General features: G+C 33.3%; 1 pseudogene; it reads right to left on the bottom strand.

Annotated features, from left to right (window-relative positions):
• Positions 1–6018: 6018 nt before the first annotated feature.
• LOC120203455 lies at positions 6019–17263 on the bottom strand (annotated as a pseudogene).
• Between the last annotated feature and the right edge of the window lie 598 nt (positions 17264–17861).

The following is a 17861-nucleotide window of genomic DNA, read 5'->3' as shown; positions in this document are numbered from 1 at the left end:
TATACAATTAAAAAAAGACGTTACTGATTTATTATTATTTAAATAAAAACCGGTAAAAAATTACTTAAACATATTTATTTCTACATAAAACTCAATGTTTTTTAACATTTATGGTAAAATGCCCATCAATAACAAACCGGTAGAAAAAAACAAAACTGATAGTGCTTTACCAAAACCGGTAAAACGTCCAACAATAACAAAACCGATAACGTCTTTTTTTAGCCGTATATTAAGGCTACCGCACGTGATCATTTCCCGAATTGTTGTATCTGAATTGCTTTCAATTGTGCTCACCCAAACAGTGTCACTCTTAACAATAATAATAATAATAATAATAACAGGCTTTGTGTTCAGTTTATTTTAGGTGATATCAATTTTGATTTTAAAATTTCACATATCATTTATATCTGAGTTGGTGTTTGGTTTAGGTTATTTTGTATTCGAGTTATTGGTCGAGTTTCAGGGTCGAGAGGATTTTTTAATGTATTTATATATTATTAATTAAGTTTTGATAAAATCACGAACCAATTGACTTTAGTGATTAAGTGATTATTGTTATCCCTTGATGTCTTCCAGCTTCGAACATCTCATATGCAAGGGGTGAGCGTTCATTGTTGAGAATCTTTGAACAGAAACTACCTCCCGTATTAATTCTATAATTACAAAAATAAATAAATAAATAAATAAGAATTGTATTGGGATTGTTTCAATTTACAAGTAAACAAGTCTGCTTGACAAATGAGGTAAGCCAAGGCCCTTAATGCAAATACATTATTGGCTCTTTTGACTTTCGTATGCCATAGCACATGCACCCATTAGATTATATATATACTCAGCTAGGTTAACAGACACTTTCGGTACTCTACCAACAAAATCAACTACCTTCCGTTTTCCCCATTTCTTAACGCAATTTTCAGTTGCAACTCAAACTCATTTTTTTAATTATTATTATCGGATTCATGATACCGACTTTTTTCAACTCAGTTTATTTTATTCATAATATTATTATTTAAATTTCTGACCTTATTTAAAAGATCTAATGTCTTATCTTATTAAATCAACTAATTATTAATGACTCGAACTTGTTTTTTAATATCGTGTTAGTATGAATCGAGTTAACATGGTTTGTCCTATTTTTTTTTCTCTTTTTCCTTAGCCGCTGCCAGTCTCTTTTTTCTTCACCTTTATGATCGATGTCGGCATCAGCTTTGGTGATGATCGCTGACAGTCGACGCGCTCAATTTTGATCTGTGATTTTTCGGAGGTCTTTCAATAGCTTCATCCCCTTTTGTAGTTTATTTGTCGTTGCAGTCAAATCTGTTCGTATATATTTTTTATCTGGATTTATTTGGTTAGGTTTTTTTTAACTTTTTCTCATATGGTTCTTGTGATCTTAAGTGGCTAGTTTTCTCGTTTAGGAAATATTTTATTATGTGTTTAGTTTACGATTGTGATTGCAAATCCTCATTGTAATTTAGATATTTTTTATTTTTAATAAAATTAGCGATTTTTATATATAAAAAAGCCCCTTTTTTTTAATATTTGATTTGCCAACCTTGCACTGATGTGAAAGTTCCAATGCATTATATAAAGGCCTCAAAGTTTCGGACGATAATCAATACTAAACATAAACTCATCGAACAAGAAAAAAAAATGGAAGCGAAGGCATCACCTAAGAGAGAATTCAGGCAGTTGAGAACTCGAAACCAGAAAGCTTTACGAAGCAGTTTGTCGGAAGTAATCGCAAAGGCTAACAATGGCGGTAGCGCCGTCGTTTCTCATGTCGACGATGGGTTTGAGGGTGAAGATCGTTGTGAGGAAGCAAGATTTGAAGCAGATGCGGGAAAGATTAATGCCGGCTGCCGTGGTAACAAGGTCAGTGTAAATTATCCGCCGTCCCCGTCCGTCGAAGAACGGTTAAACCTTCTTCGAAGAAAACATCTAATGAAAGCCGCGAACGCAGCTATGAAGAGCCGCCGTTGCTGGCGCCCTGAACTTCAAAGCATCCCGGAAGAATGAAGAAGAGATTGGTATATTTGTTTAACATGTAAATACTTTAGGTTTTAAGTTCGAGTCCCATTTAACATAAATTATGTGAAAATTTTACGATTTTATTCTGATTTAATTTTCATCGATTATAGTTAAATTATGTATATTAATGTTTGTATTATAACTTCAATAAAAAAAATTTGACATTTGTGAATATATTTCAATGTTTGTCACACTCTTTCAATGCAAAAATATATTTGATAATATAAATTTTAATATATTAAAAAGCTTAAGGGGCATAATAGTCTTAAACTTTTTCCTTAAAAATTAATTAAATGTTTGTAAGAAATGCATCCAATTAAATCCTTGAACTTGAAAATTATATCAATTTAGTTTTTTGGTTAATGAGCATATATTTAATCATTTTTACTATTTTTATTATATATTAATCATAATGCTGATGTGACAATTAAATATTAAATATTATTATTTTAAATAAGACTTATAATTTAAAAAATATATTAAAGACTACAAATAAAAAATAAAAAGACACTTGAATACTTTCATTGGGCATACTTCGACAAAATAATCATGAAGAAACTTAAATTAGTGTTGTATAATTTTTTTTTTAAATAGAGTAAACTACTAAATGGTCACTTTGTTTCGTTTTAATTAAGATTTGGCCACTAAAGGTTAATGACCGTTAAACCTTTAACGGTTTGTTGACGTGACTCGGTCAATATAGAAAGTCAAAATTATCATTTCCACGTAGATAATATGTGGATTAAGTTTTGGTCACTTTCATTTCATATTTGTATGCTTTTGGCAACTTATATCGTTTTATTAAGTTTTGATCACTTATGTTTTGTTTTATTAAGTTTTGGTCACTTGAACGTTGAATGTCGTTAGTTTGATGACGTGACACGTTAATAAAATGATTTAATTTTATTTTAACCACTACACTTTAAACAATACTAATTATGAGTCTTTTTGTAAATTCAAATTAGTTTAAGACAACATTTCAATTTATTCATTTTTAATAGGTTTTCTTCCCAACCCTATTATTGTCATCTTCTCCCTACTTCTTTAGACATCTCTTCTCCATTTGCCTTCTTTCAAGTACTCATGCTACATTTCAATAATAATGAAAGATTTTTAGCTTCCGATAAAAAATAACAACACCACCAGTTTAGAGAAAAATGAGAGGGTATGCATCTAGAGATAAAATGAAGCTGGGTAATCTAAATTATACAAACTAAAATTCAATTTCCAAAATTGAGATTGAAGAATACCAATCCAACAAGGAACAAGAGATAAATCAATGGATCCAAATAACTCGATAATCAGATATCACTATTCGTGGTGATTTTACCTTGAGAAAGCGCCTCCGGTGAACCATAATCAATGGATCCAAACAACCCGATAACTAGATATGTGAATTCATCCACTTAACTCAATCCAAAATCCATGATCTTCAAAGCCAATTTCGAATCTTGTTTTTGCTCAAGAACAAGCAATTTCCTAACTCTAGATCCCTATGAATCACCGTTAACCCTTGCGGCCTACGCAATTTGTCGCACTACCACCACCTCGTCGGCCTCTGAGTACCTCATTTTCGAGTGACCAAACTTAATGAAACGAAACGTAAGTGACCAAAACTCAATAAAACGATAATATAAGTGACCAAAAGTGTACAAATATGAAAGAAAAGTGATCGAAAATTAATCCATGTATTATCTACGTGGAAATGAATCAATGATGTAATTTTAATTTTCTATATTTACAGTGTCACATCAGCAAACCGTTAAAGGCTTAATGGTCGTTAATCTTCAATAACTACATCTTAGTTAAAATGTAACATACTAAACTAGTATGACACACATTCGAACGATTAGAATGCCACACGGAACAATCAGAGTGGCTAACCAAAAAATTTCTTCACTTGTTCAATTAAAACGGTTGTTCCATTATATTCAAATAAAGCAATTTACAACAGGAGCTCCCCAAATAATAAATCAAAAGTTATACATACCATCTTTTAAAATAAATTATGTCTCAAAGGTACAAAATGAGGTCTACAACTATACATACCCTCTAAAGGATAATCTCAAGACATACTCTTCACACAACTAGGTCTGGATCACTCTTGCTCAAAATTCTCCTCAACTAACCTACATAAGGAAACAAATTCCAAACGCTAAGTTAACTAACCCAGTGCCACACTAACAACTAAGTCATACTACAAGTGTTCATTAAATGCTCAAGCTAACTAGTAAAAATACAATAGTGAGTATGCTCGTATACTGCACTTACTCTATGGTAGACGACATAGTATGGATGAGGGTTCTGCATCTCGGAGCTCACACACTTCTTTAGTCTATCAAGGATGAGGGCCAAAATCTCTACATATACACAACACCCTTGACTAACTCACCCCTTACGAGTGTCAGGCCTCGACCCTAGTTAGTCAGTTTAAAGTGCCTCGCACATTATCTAAGGATATCCGAACTGATTCTATTGCTCGATACTAGTATCATTTGCTAAAGTGACCCAGGTGTCCTAATCGTTTTCCGAGTGTACAAACAAGGATAGTTTTATTTGATCCTAGCAGTTACAGTTTCTATTATTATGATATAAATTACGATTATCACTTAGATTCTTATATATTATTAATCTGAATATATGGGGTGCCTCGAATCTGATTCCTTAATCCTTGGATTAATTATCCAAAAATGTTTGTGGGTACCGAGAGAGTGCAGTTACAAGTTTCATGGGATATGGGGTGTCGTCGTATTCTCATTGAATCTCACAGTAAAGAATTGGTCAATTTGCTGGGTAACATCTCAACTTTACAAGGAGTGTCGTCGTTAATTCCGTACATCAAGGCTTTACTCAATCGGGTTTGGAGTGTTTCATTCGACATGTTCCGAGAGAGTGCAACCGAGTCGCTGATATTCTTGCTCATTTGGCATGGTCGCTTTCTCCTGGTTTGGTGACATTCCAAGCCCCTCCAGGGGAGACAGAGATGATTTTAAGTTTTTTTTTGGCATAGTAATAAAAATTATCTTTACCGAATAGTTACTTTAACTTTTAATTTATTTTTTCTTAGTATTTTAATCTCAATATTTTATCTCGGGATAAAATAATCACTTATTAGATGAAAATTATTAATTAAACGTCGATATTTATCGTTCAGAGTGGACACATAACAACATTCTTAGATATGTTACAAACCAGAAAAAAATGGGGTTTCGTTGGCTTTACAGTGAACTTATTCGACACGATGCTTGCTTGAATTATTACATCTTTTGTCGTTTTTATCACTTTTTCCCATCTTTTCATTAATGGAAACTCTTTCTTTCTACATTCTTGGATATTTTCAGTAAAATGTTGGATTGTAATGTTGAAGGTTTCTGGTAATAGTTTCTGGTAAAAGCTTGTCCATTTCTTGTTTATTTTTGTTAGAAACTAAGTTTAGATTTGAGTTTGGGGTTAAGAAAAGAATCGGAAAAGGCCAAACTTTTTCTTCTCCATCGCCGTTGAGCAACGAAGCTAGAGATATGGGGGGATAAAATGGTTTAACCACAGACTTAGTCCCTGAGTCTCTAGGATTTCTGAAATTGAAAATTTTTAGAATTTAGTGACCAAAATAAAAGAAAAAATATTGAGTGATAAATATATAACTTACTCTATTTATAACAGCATGAGCTAATGAATTTTATCAGTGACAGAAACATCACATTAGATTTTTTTTTCGAGTTGAAAGGTCACATTAATTTTTTTTTTTTTTGAAACTTCAAGGGCCAAAGATACATTTAAGCCTTTATTTTATGATCAAATTAGACTTTCTATTAATGAAACAGAAAAAATTGTGACAAAGGTAATCCTTTTATGGTGGAATGGATCCAAATTTCAACAAAAATAAAAATATATAATTTCAATAGAAGCAGAGTATGGCATTCAAAGCATCAGAATAGGCTAAAATTCATGAAAGACCAGTGACCAAGACTAGGATTTATTGTTATTTGGGCAAACAGTGAAAAAAAGGGGAAAAACCCACCCTCCAATTCCTATAGCATCTTGAATAATACATAAATTAACACCCAACACTTCTAATGATAAAAAACAAGTAGAGCCCTTGTACAAAATCTGTGGAAATCCAGACCCCTATCTCACAAAACAATCAAAAATTGTCTGTCAGTCAACAATAAGGAATGCAAATGCTTACCCCCCATGTTTCAATTACTAAACACCAAATAAAACTCCATCTTCAACCTTTTGGAGGGGATGCATATTCCTCCATGCAAGAATACCCCTCCCCCCTCAAGCCATGACAAGGAAACTGATATGCTTTGCCTTGGGGACACCCACGATCACGTATACATTTGCTTTTATATGAATCACAGCTTCAATACAGTCGGATAATGCACAAACTATACCGACAGCATTGATGCTGATAAACATCCTGAAGAACCACTAATAATGTAAAACAATGACAATCACGGACAACGACCAAGTTCTTATACTTGGTACTTTGAAAGTTTGTCCTTAACAGGTGGCTCCAAAGCAGACATACATTGGTCCCACGCCCCGTTCCTAAGCATCTGCAGCAACATTTATTCACTTGACTCAGTAAATGAACCTACTCCAATGCATGTTATAATTATGTATCCTTCAAAATATAAACCAAAAAGCACTCAAGTTCCCTTGTTTACTGGATAAACAAGAAAGAATAATAAAAAAGAAAAAAAAATTGACAGCAAAAAAAAAACATCTCACATCAGCAGTGCTGTTGATTTTTTAACAGTGGGGTACCAAATTGAAACCTAAACTAAACATTAGGTATTTTTTTGGGGGGGGAAATAAAGTTGGGTACCAAAATGGAACAAAAGTAATAGTTTAGTTACTAAATGTGTAGTTTACACGTTACAATCAGCAAACCACATAATTCCAGCAAGAAGAAGGTATAATCAACAAAGCCAAAGCTGACAATGGCAACTCCCTACCTGTTTGTAACCCTGCAAGACCTGAAAAACTTCGTTATGTAGTTCTTTCGTTCCTTATTTCCTACAGACAGAATAAAGTCAAAAGATCAAACTCTAGTTTGACATACACAACCCTGAAAATACAATTAATGACAGCATCCTTACATGCCAACTTGCAATAGCTTTACACATGAAAACAAGTGAACTCAGAGCCCCTGATGGATTTGCCCTGACCTGGAAAAAGAGTACATCCATGAACAGATTAGTTAATTGATTCACTGTTAATTAACATTATTGCAAAAACAGATGCATACCATTGCACATAAACCTCGGAAGGCATCTTCTTTCTCAATATCATCTCGTATCCTGAAAGTTATTTGTCAAATGAGTTGACATAAAGCTTGCTAATAAAGTAGGATTCGGATTCTGCTCTAATAAGTGTAATTTAATGGATTGACCCAAACGGAACTTAGCTATACATCAAAGCAACGATTACAAGTTACAAGAATAAATTATACTTACATAGACAAAGCAATACACCATGATTGCATGAAATGTTCCATGTGTGGAGATACAAGATCCGGACAGACCCATGCAAGCCTCCCTAGTGTAATTGCACTATTTTCAACAAGTGACTTGTTGAGCCCGGCTAATCATACAGAGATGAGATTATGGCATCAAAATGACTAATACAAGAACTCACGTACAACAAATAATTATGCATATATCAGCATGCATGCCAACAAACTTCACCAACGTAAAGGGAATATTACCTCTGCATGTTGGAGGATCGGAATCAAATACGAGATCACTGACACAGCAATTGGAGAAATATCTTGACGTAGCTGAAATTCAAAAGGCAAGTAGTTAGAAAAAAGGATTCAAAGCATGCAAGGGGGAATCAACTCATGAAGGCATGTCAATGAAACGGTAGATAATCTATTTTATCATGATGCAGAATGAAGAAAATACATACCTTAATTGCTAGCTCGCCAATAGCCCAGCATGCATTTGCTACTGAAATGGTTTCCTTTAATTTGGGAGTATTCTGCATTGGACACACACTACGTAAAAACGTAAATATGACAAACTGAAATAAGGAACCCCAAAATGAGTCCTTACCAATTGCTTTGCTGCTATATCAAGAAACTCAGACAAACGAGGATGCAAATGAACAGGCAGACCTAATCAAATCAACATTTGAATACAGTTAACATACACTATCTAAACACTATAAAATAGTAAGTTTCAAGTTGCTCAGCTAGGACCATGTTTGAGGCTTATTTAATAAGAGATTTGCAAGCTTTTTGTCCTTAGAGGAAAAGGTGATGTTTTATTGAATATATAGCTCTAAACTAGCATAATTGGTAGGTTCATTTTTAACTTACTCGCGCGAGGTCCCCAAGAAGTGCAAAGGCACTTTGCCGAACATCAGATGCATCATCCATGCAACACTGCAGAAGCAAGTCCCTCAAATTGCTCTGTGAAACCTGCATATAATAGGTTGATGTGAGCAAAACAAACATCACAGGGCACATTATAAAGTTGAGGGAAATATCCAGTTTACACACCCAATATCAGGAACGGACAAGACCTCAAAACATAGGTACGATGACAATTAGTCTATTAAACATCAAGTATAGTATTTTAAGGGATATATGGTATAAGGAAGTTTCCATGAATGATAGTCTATTAGTTCATTACATATAGTTCATTACTTTCATCCATGTGTTCTCCGCAATTGCCCACTTCAGTTCAAGATACGAAAAAGGGTGCAAGGAGAAAGCAAGTACCAAACTCTCTATTCCACTACCAAGGCCCTCCGTTAGTCCAGAGAGTAAATCAAGCGCACATACAATGAACTCCTTATCATACTGAACCCCAGCTGAAACAGGGTCAACCTGCAATTCAAATTCCATCAATTTCTTCAAAAGACAAACTCAAAAAATGTTAATAGATCAGCAAAATAACCATATATGGCGTAAACATTATGCAAAGAAAGAGAAAAGCGGATTCCATGAATTATCATGCAGTGAAGGGGTTCAGTTGCTTTGAGGTTTGGGTACAGGTGGGAGTAACATTACCATGCAAATAGAAAATAAGATTGAAAAATCATGTGGTGGTGTATCGTAAGTACAAGCCAAAAATTTCACTGTGGGATAATATAGCAAATTCATATGTTGATTTCTCTCTACATCTATTTTAGAATATGCTTCTCAAATCAAATAAATTCAAACATATACACAAGGAATTTCAGATAGTCTTGGCTAAGCATCTAGATCCCCAAACCAAGCACATAATAACATGACAGAACAACACAAATTAAACAAATAATCAAGGCACTGGTCGATATGCTGCTTAATTGAGGAGATTAATTACAGTGAACAAAATATCTATTAAAGCATCAGTCAAACACGAAGGGGAAAGCACAAATGAACAAATTGTGGTTGGAAAATAAAATCAACCTAAATTGTTGATTAATAGAGAAGTAAAGAGAACTTAATAAAAACCTTGGCCAATTGTTGACTCTGGATGATTTTATACACCTTTGGAATACAGGCGCAGCAAATTGAGAGAACCCAGCACCCAATGCCTGAAAAAAGTAAAAAAACATTAATCCCAGTGTTAACTTTATTAATATAGTGTACAGTCATCTTGTTCAAATATACAATTCAATATCAAGTTGAAGGAATGCTATGGTTCTAAACTGACAGCAGATTAAAAAATTATGGAGATTGGACAGGCCCTATGATTAATAAGAAGTTCTAGTTTGTGCACACTCCCATCTTCCATGTTAAATTATGCAGAGGAAGAAAAAGGCAAACGACATTAAGCCAAAAACAACATCCTGAAGGGAAACCTCAGTTGCTCAGTGAGTAGATTGAAGAAAAACCAGCAACGGATGTAACCAGAACAGAACAGAAATTTCATTTTGTGATTCACAACCCCAGACCACACAACAAAGCATACCCCAGAGCCATTCCTTTTGTAATTATATTACACTTATCATGTTGAAATATCATCCTAGGTACTCCCAATCTCATATTTTCAAGTCCCTCATCAAGATCATTGATTTTTTCACTTATACAGTTGTTCTCTTCTATTTGCAATACCCATTAAAACTCTTATCAGAGGATAGAGAGGACAGTGGGTCAACGCAGCAAGGGCAATGTAATTACAGCCAACTCTATAGCAGTTTAAAGCCTCTTCCAAAATACTGTTACATGTATTCAGTATTCATTATTCAACTTATCGCTGACCTCAGCTAAAATAAAAGTTAAATAATAAACATAAACCAAACATCAAGATTGAAAGAAAACAACACACCTATCCTCCTTAAAGAAAAAATTATAAATAAAAAGTCAGACAATAAGAGACAACAGACCTGTGCTATAGATGTGAAGCACTCAAGCAGTGGAAAGAGATCTTTGTCAGAATTTGGAACCTGATGCCACTTTGCAATAAGTGGAGGCATCAGAATTTCAAGATAAACAGGCTGCAAAACGACAAAACAAGTCAATGGAGAGAATCATCTTTATACCAAAAAGGTGCAATGACTTTTGTGCATATTAATACTCTAGTATACATCAGAAGGAAGTGACAAAGTGCGAAGAACATTGTTATCATTTTAGCATACTGCTATACCTGATTCAATTCCCCTCCAACAGCATCTGCTAGAGTTCCAATAGCATCATAAACAATTCTAAGGTTTCGTCTCTGTAAATTATACACAAATGAGAAAAAAAATTATTCAAGGTGAAGATGAAGCAGCAGCTATCATAAGGGCATTATTGCAACAATCCAAAGTAGTTTATTGTCCAGAAAACAACCTGATACTTGCCAAAAGCAATCATAAGATGCTGCAGAATTACTTCCAACCTTGGTGTCAACTCTTCAGCAGCCTCCTGCAAACAAAATATATATATATATATATGTTGAAATGTACAAGAATTTAAATTCCATATGGAACATTTAGTGCAGCACGTTTAAAACAACCTCTTCAAGTGTTGCAAAAGCTGAACAAGCAGCCTCCTGCACTCGCTTGTTAGTATCCAATATTCTTCGCAGAAGACCCATAAGAGTTGCATTGAATTGCTCGTAGCCTTTTTGATGACCACTATCCTGAAATAAACGAAACATGAGAGTTTTAAGCCACAAAATCAAAAGTTAAAGATAAAATGTGCCAGGAACAAACAAAAGATGGTTGTATGATGCAAAAAGATTATTTTGTTGTATATGACAATTATATATCATTCTAATAAAAAAAATATTTATCATTACTATTTTAAGAAAGATATACAGCTAAACAACGTCAACGTGAAAGTTATGGCCTTCAAAAGAAACGACTGAAGCAGCAATTTTCATCCATACCTGAACAATGCATTTGCTGAATCGAGAAAGTGTCCAACAAGATATACTCCTTATGAGAGGAAACTTATCATCTAAAAGAGGAATTAGAAAAGCCACAATCTGCAGGTAAAAATAAGTTTCCTCTAATCGTTCAACAGCGTGGCAAACAAAATAAAGAAAAAGCAATGAAAAAAGAAACAATGATAAATTAAGGAGCCTAACTTGATTTTAAACAAATAAATGTTATATGCACAATTATACTTCACCTCATAATCTGCCTCACAACTTCATGCATCAGTACAGAACAAGAATTACCTCAGACAAATGAGGGTAGAGACCATTGATGCAACCTTCACCAACTGCACCAAGAGCCAAAACAGCAGCTTCTCTATCTTTCCACACTTCGTCACCAGTAGCAGCTAGCTTGGCCTAGAAAAAATCAACAAGAGGAAAAATCTAGATGCAACTCCAATGCTAATTCTCTTCAATTAAGCTCATGCACAGAGCAACAAAAGTTTTGACATTAGCAACAAAAATTACCTTTTTTTATCAAATTATCATATCTATATCGTGGCAAATTATTTAAATTTGCAAAGTTAGCGCATGAAACAATTTTATTTTCTGATATGCAACTTGGAACAAGGTGAGGTAACATCTCTTCTCCAAAATGAACTCATAATGCAGAGTATTTACTTAATCAATACTGATTAAAATACCTACCTGGGTTTAGTGTCAAGAGTCCCAAATAAATTCATAAACCATCTAGTAAAATTAGATATTAATTAAATTGTATCAATCATGTATTATTTCAAAACAATATATATATATATATATATATATATATATATATATATATTAAAGGGTAAATACATCCTGGGTCACTCAATTATTAGTTTGGTTACAAATAGATCACTTTATTTTCTAAAAGTTACAATTTAGTCACCCAGTTAAAAGATTGTTACAAACAGGTCACTTCATCGTTAAAATTGAAACAAATGTCTAATGTGACCGCTATAATAAGAATTTTAGTCCCAAAACTTATACATTCTATCAATTTGGTTCTAATTCGAAACAATTCAATAAATTTAACCCTTCACATTTAAAAGTTCCACCAATTGTCTTTTTTGCATATTTCAGACCAAGCAGAGTCCATCGGATCAAAGAATCAGTCGAATAATTGAATTCTACTATAAAGCAACAAGTTACTATTAAACTGTTATTATACCAAGAGGATGATATAACATTTCTGGGAGAAAAACAAAAACTAAATTGATAGAACTTTTAAATATGAAAGCTTAAATTTATTGAATTGTTTTGAATTAGGACCAAATTGATATAATGTATAATTTTTTGGACTAAAACTACTATTATATCAGGCCATATCACTATTCCGTCTGATATTTAATGGCCAGACCTATTTGTAACGATATTTTAATTGTGACTAAATGTAACTTTTCGTAAAAAAAAGACCTATTCGTAACCGAACTAATAATTGAGTGACCTGGGGTGTATTTTACTCTATTTAAAACCTACTCCCTTCTTTAAAAAAAATTACAAAACCAACAAATACAATTATATGTTAATTTCCTTCAAATTGTTTCTATAATATATTGTTTGAAAACAAAATATACATTTTTTTTTTTTAAAAATTACCCATCCTTTTTCAAGAATTTTGAATATATATACTAGATACTTTTTTTTAATCCCATGTATGTGGGTTTGACCAGGTCTAGTGACCAACAACATAAATAGAAATAGATACAATTTCCATGTCCAAACTGTAACGTCCCTGCTAGGTAAGTTACCTGAATAGGCATCAAAGTTGAGAGAATTTCATCCCCAAACACATTTGATAGAGCATCAAGAGCTGCCGCACTGCATTTCCGTAAATTCCATATGTTGAATGAGTCATCGTCCTGAACCAAAATGATCATTTAGGGAAAAGTTCCACAAGAAAACAGATATTTCAAAAACTAAAGGAACCATAGAGCTTAGCTACGTGATTGACTGACAGAGAGGGGGACAAATACTTACATCATCTTCTGCATCATCAGAACCATGAAATCGTGATGTATGAAAGTGAGGCTTAAGATCCTGAATGGCAAATATCAGGAAGAACAACATTCAGCAAAATGCTGATTTAGAATACATCACAGAAAACTAAGAGAACAATGATCAGCAACAAATTATATCAACCTGATCTCTGTCTGGAAGAGACTCATCCTCCTACAAGAATGAATTAACTCCAAGTAAATTATCAATTATAACTGCCAATTCACATAGTCTGAATAAAGACAAAAAATAACCTCAGCCTCAATAAGTGATTCATCATCGTCTGCATAAACCATGTTTGACAACAAAATCTACAAAGAACAGTGACAGACATGTGAAAACTAAGAACATGGTTTTATAAACAGCTCTGCTAAAAAAAAGACAAAATATAGAACTCGGCAAAGTATTAGCATACTGGAATTAGACGTGGTAAATATTCTCTCAAAATCGCATGTGGTAATTGGGCATCACAATATGCAGACCTGCAAACCAAGATAAATATTTAATCATAAACATTAGCCAAGACCAACGTAAAATGATAGGAAAATTAGATGCATAACCTTCAACCTCTCTATGCCTGAAAGCAAGAAAAAGAATCTAAATTTTCCAACAGAAACTATTAAGAAAATGATGGCTAAAACATTCAATTTCTTGATAACTAGAATCCAATTTACAATATACTAACACATACAGCCAGAAGCATGGGCAACACACCTCAAATGCAAACAGAGGTGAGAAAAGGAATCTAATTTCAGGAGAGATTGTATTCCAAAAAAAGCTATTTGTTTTAAGCTCGTCAAAATGCTGAAGCTATCAAAATTTTGTCTTAAAATTTTCTTAATCTACTATTAAATTTAGAAAAGGAATGCACAAAGTTACCAAAATTCACATGCTTCAAGTGCCACTTCATCATCAACGTCCTTATTAACTTGCAACATATTCAATTACATTCTTCATATGCGGCTGTGAAATAATGCAAAGCCACATCAGAGAAAATAAACTGCAGGTTGCAAACAAACCTAAAAGGACGAAAAGAACATGATGTAGAACTAAAAGTTCCAATATAAACTGCAATCAAGAAAGAATGTATGAAAACAAAATGCCAAAAAAAAAAAAAGATACCTACCTCCAGAACAGATGGATGGACTTCAACTAGCTGAACAAATGCTGCACAAACCTGTTCATTTGGTAAGAAAAGGAAAAGGAAACATTGATCTGAATTCAGTTACTTATTGTATGCAGGGTCCATGATAGAAAAAAAGACAAGAATCATTAACATCAAAGACTAGATGAAAAACATGTCTGCTTCTAACACTGCATTCAAAATAAATGTTCAAATCAGAAATGATACGTAATTCATGTCAAGCTATTATAGGCTTCAATAATAAATTATAAGGAAAATTAGGAAATATTTACAGTGGAGTATTCCATTAACAATATTAAGATTATCAATACAATAAGAATAAAAGAGAAAAGTAGAAACTATTCACCAATTTCCGCACTTCTGCTGCAGTGTCATTAGCGAGGGCAAACAAACCATGAAGGTATTTATCCATGGATGTATATAAGGCCTGACAGAAATTAAGGCACAATTCAAGTTTTACCCTAAAAGCATCAGAATAACTTCCATCACAAGAAGAATACAAATGTCCAAACTTATAAGTTAACTTACAGAAGGCATCAACATGATATATTCGTTTACAGAACCCAATGAAAGCTTTCTCAGAGAGGCATGGGAGCCTGAAAAAACTGCTCATAGAAAAACAGATATAATTAGAAATTTTAAAATGCTGACAATTTAAAAAAAAAATGAATTTCACCTGAAATAAACGAGGAAGAAAAATGTTGATAGGCCGTTCAGCTAACCCAGGCACATCTGAATCCAACACTTGCGGTATATCCTCACAAATCTGTATTACAAAGGAATGGTGAATTGGTGAAAAGTAATTCAGAGTCAGCATATAACAATGTCTTTGCCAGCGTGCATTTGTCAGCTACATTTAATTTTGACCCTCAAATTGCAGTAATACCATCAACAGAGAAAGAAGAAGAAATCATATAGATTAAATAGAGTAAGTTAGCCCATTGGTAATCACTGGGAAATATTTCTATTCATTAGTGGAAAAAGCACCTAGAATAATGGAAACATGTTTCAAATACCATAGAATATCAAGGATTCTGCACCAGGGAAACTCCATATATAGAGTATAAGCATATTAAGAAAAGACAGAACCAGGATAAAATAGAACTTGAGGGAACCCTCTAAGAGGTACAATTTGATGGCAACCCCTCATTGAAGGCTTAGAACCTTGTTCCACCAACAATGCATGTTTACAAGTAGGGAAATCTATTCTAGATGGCCAAAGAATCATCTCACTTGTCTCACTAGACAAATGGGAGATGAGTGATACATCTTAAACTAGAGAGTTTTGCATAATAACTTCATATAACTAAGGGGAACATTTTCAAATAGCTTTCACACTAAATTACAGTCACATTATTCTATTGATTTAAATCAACTCTTCCATAATTTAATGGCATAAACTATGTAGAAGCATGATAAAACCATGGTTTAATATTGATTAAACCCGCATGCTTGATGCTTCTATTAATTTGATTGATTCCTCCACCACAAACTTTAGGATTTCTGCAATAGTATGATAACTTCCATACAATGAAAGCAAAGATTATAAAGTTAATCGTCAGCATCGCATACCTTTGACAATGCATCCATAGCACCTTCCATGTGATTTAGGTCATTGCTATCCAAACAATTTACAAAGCTTGCAACAACTCAGGCCACCCCAAAATCCCCCCTAGTTGAACAACCACGGTTATAATACTCCCAACCGTTGACCTAATGTGTTTATCTGCTGCTCCTAAACAGGGTAGTAGTTCTGACTTTATATATTGTTGGTGTGCAGGAGTCATTATCTTATAAGCAGTTCTTAGATTATTTTCAGCAGCAAACCAGCAGCTTGCCGAATCTCTACTGATTTGTCCTGCATAAATTTACAAAAATGAAAAAAAATGTTTCAGTGGCACATCAAAGAAAACAGGTTTTCATAGTATATCCGAAGGCTACTGATTTGCCATCCATAATTAACAAAAATGAAATGAAGTTCTATTACCACATGAAAACGAACAGCTATGCTTAATATATTGCCTCTCCAACTGAGGAAATTTAGTTTTAAATAGTATTTTCACTTTTAAAGGTTTAATTCAATCAAATACCCGGAATGAAGTTCATCAAAGAAATGGATAGTCTTTGCAAATTATATTACAGTGTAACTAACCCTACAAAAACCCAACTCTAGTATTGAATAGAAGAATAATCCAAATAAAAAGAAATTCCCCAAAATAAAGTAGAACAGCAACCATATCTCTTCCATGAACATATAACCCGATCAAAACCCATAATCCAGTTCCTCAGGAAAAACAAAAAAAACACCGGAAAAGAAATTTTTGCAAGTTGCACAGTGAGTAATAAACGAAGATAGAAAACGAAGCAAACCTCGGCCCGTGCTAGGATGAAAACGAGATAGTTGTTGAAGTCAGGGAACTGAGAGTAGTGCTGAAGCTGTTGCCAAATCTGAGATTTATCAGCCAAAGAAGATGGCGAAATCTGCTGCTCCAGCAGTCCACAGATCTCCTTCAAACCCTCTTCTTGTGGCTGCCACGGGGCAATCCCAGTCGCCGCCATTCTGCAACCAGATTCTGATTCAAATCAAAATTTATTATCCGATTTCGACTTTGACAAACAAAAACGGGTTTTTGGTGACTTTTTTTCTATCGAGGGTTTTTTCGAAGTGTTTTGCACAAGCTGGGAGATTTTGCCTTCGGGTGAACAAAACAAGCAGAAGTGCACAACACCGCAATGAATAAAAGCAGAGAAAAAGGCTTTTTCGTTCGGGAATTGTTTTAGAATATATACGCGAACTGAAATTTGTTTACATATATATATATATATACTCTGTAAAAAAATCATATTAAAATACTACTATATATATGTCTATATAAAGAATTGTTAGGTTATTATTGGTTTATTGTCGGGAAAGTTTAGCGATAGTTTAATATATGGTTAAGAAAAAAATGTTATCGGAAATATTATTATTTTTAATATTTTCGGTAAAAAAATTACTTAAAATATTATTTCTATCGAAAATATTATTAGCCGTTTTACCGAGTTTATTAACATATCTAATAAACACTACCTAACATTATTTTTTATCAAAATATTAATATTGAGCATTTTACCAAAATATTAAAAAATATTGCTATTTTAAGTAAAAAATAATTTTTTACTAAAAAAATAAAATAATAATAATAATATTTCCGTTAACACTTTTACTTAATCTATATACGACATAACTCCCCTTTATTGCCTGCTGTGTTTGTCTTTTGAATCTTAAATTTTGTTTGAAATTGGCATATGATAACTACGTAAAAGAAAATTGCTGTTTGGAGTGGGTGGCATCATCCAAT

The sequence above is a fragment of the Hibiscus syriacus genome, unplaced genomic scaffold (assembly GCF_006381635.1).
Source record: "Hibiscus syriacus cultivar Baekdansim isolate YM2019G1 unplaced genomic scaffold, ASM638163v2 tig00009942_pilon, whole genome shotgun sequence".
Classification (NCBI taxonomy): domain Eukaryota; kingdom Viridiplantae; phylum Streptophyta; class Magnoliopsida; order Malvales; family Malvaceae; genus Hibiscus; species Hibiscus syriacus.
The sequence above is the reverse complement of the archived record's forward strand: the minus strand, read 5'-3'. Positions and strand labels throughout refer to the sequence as shown.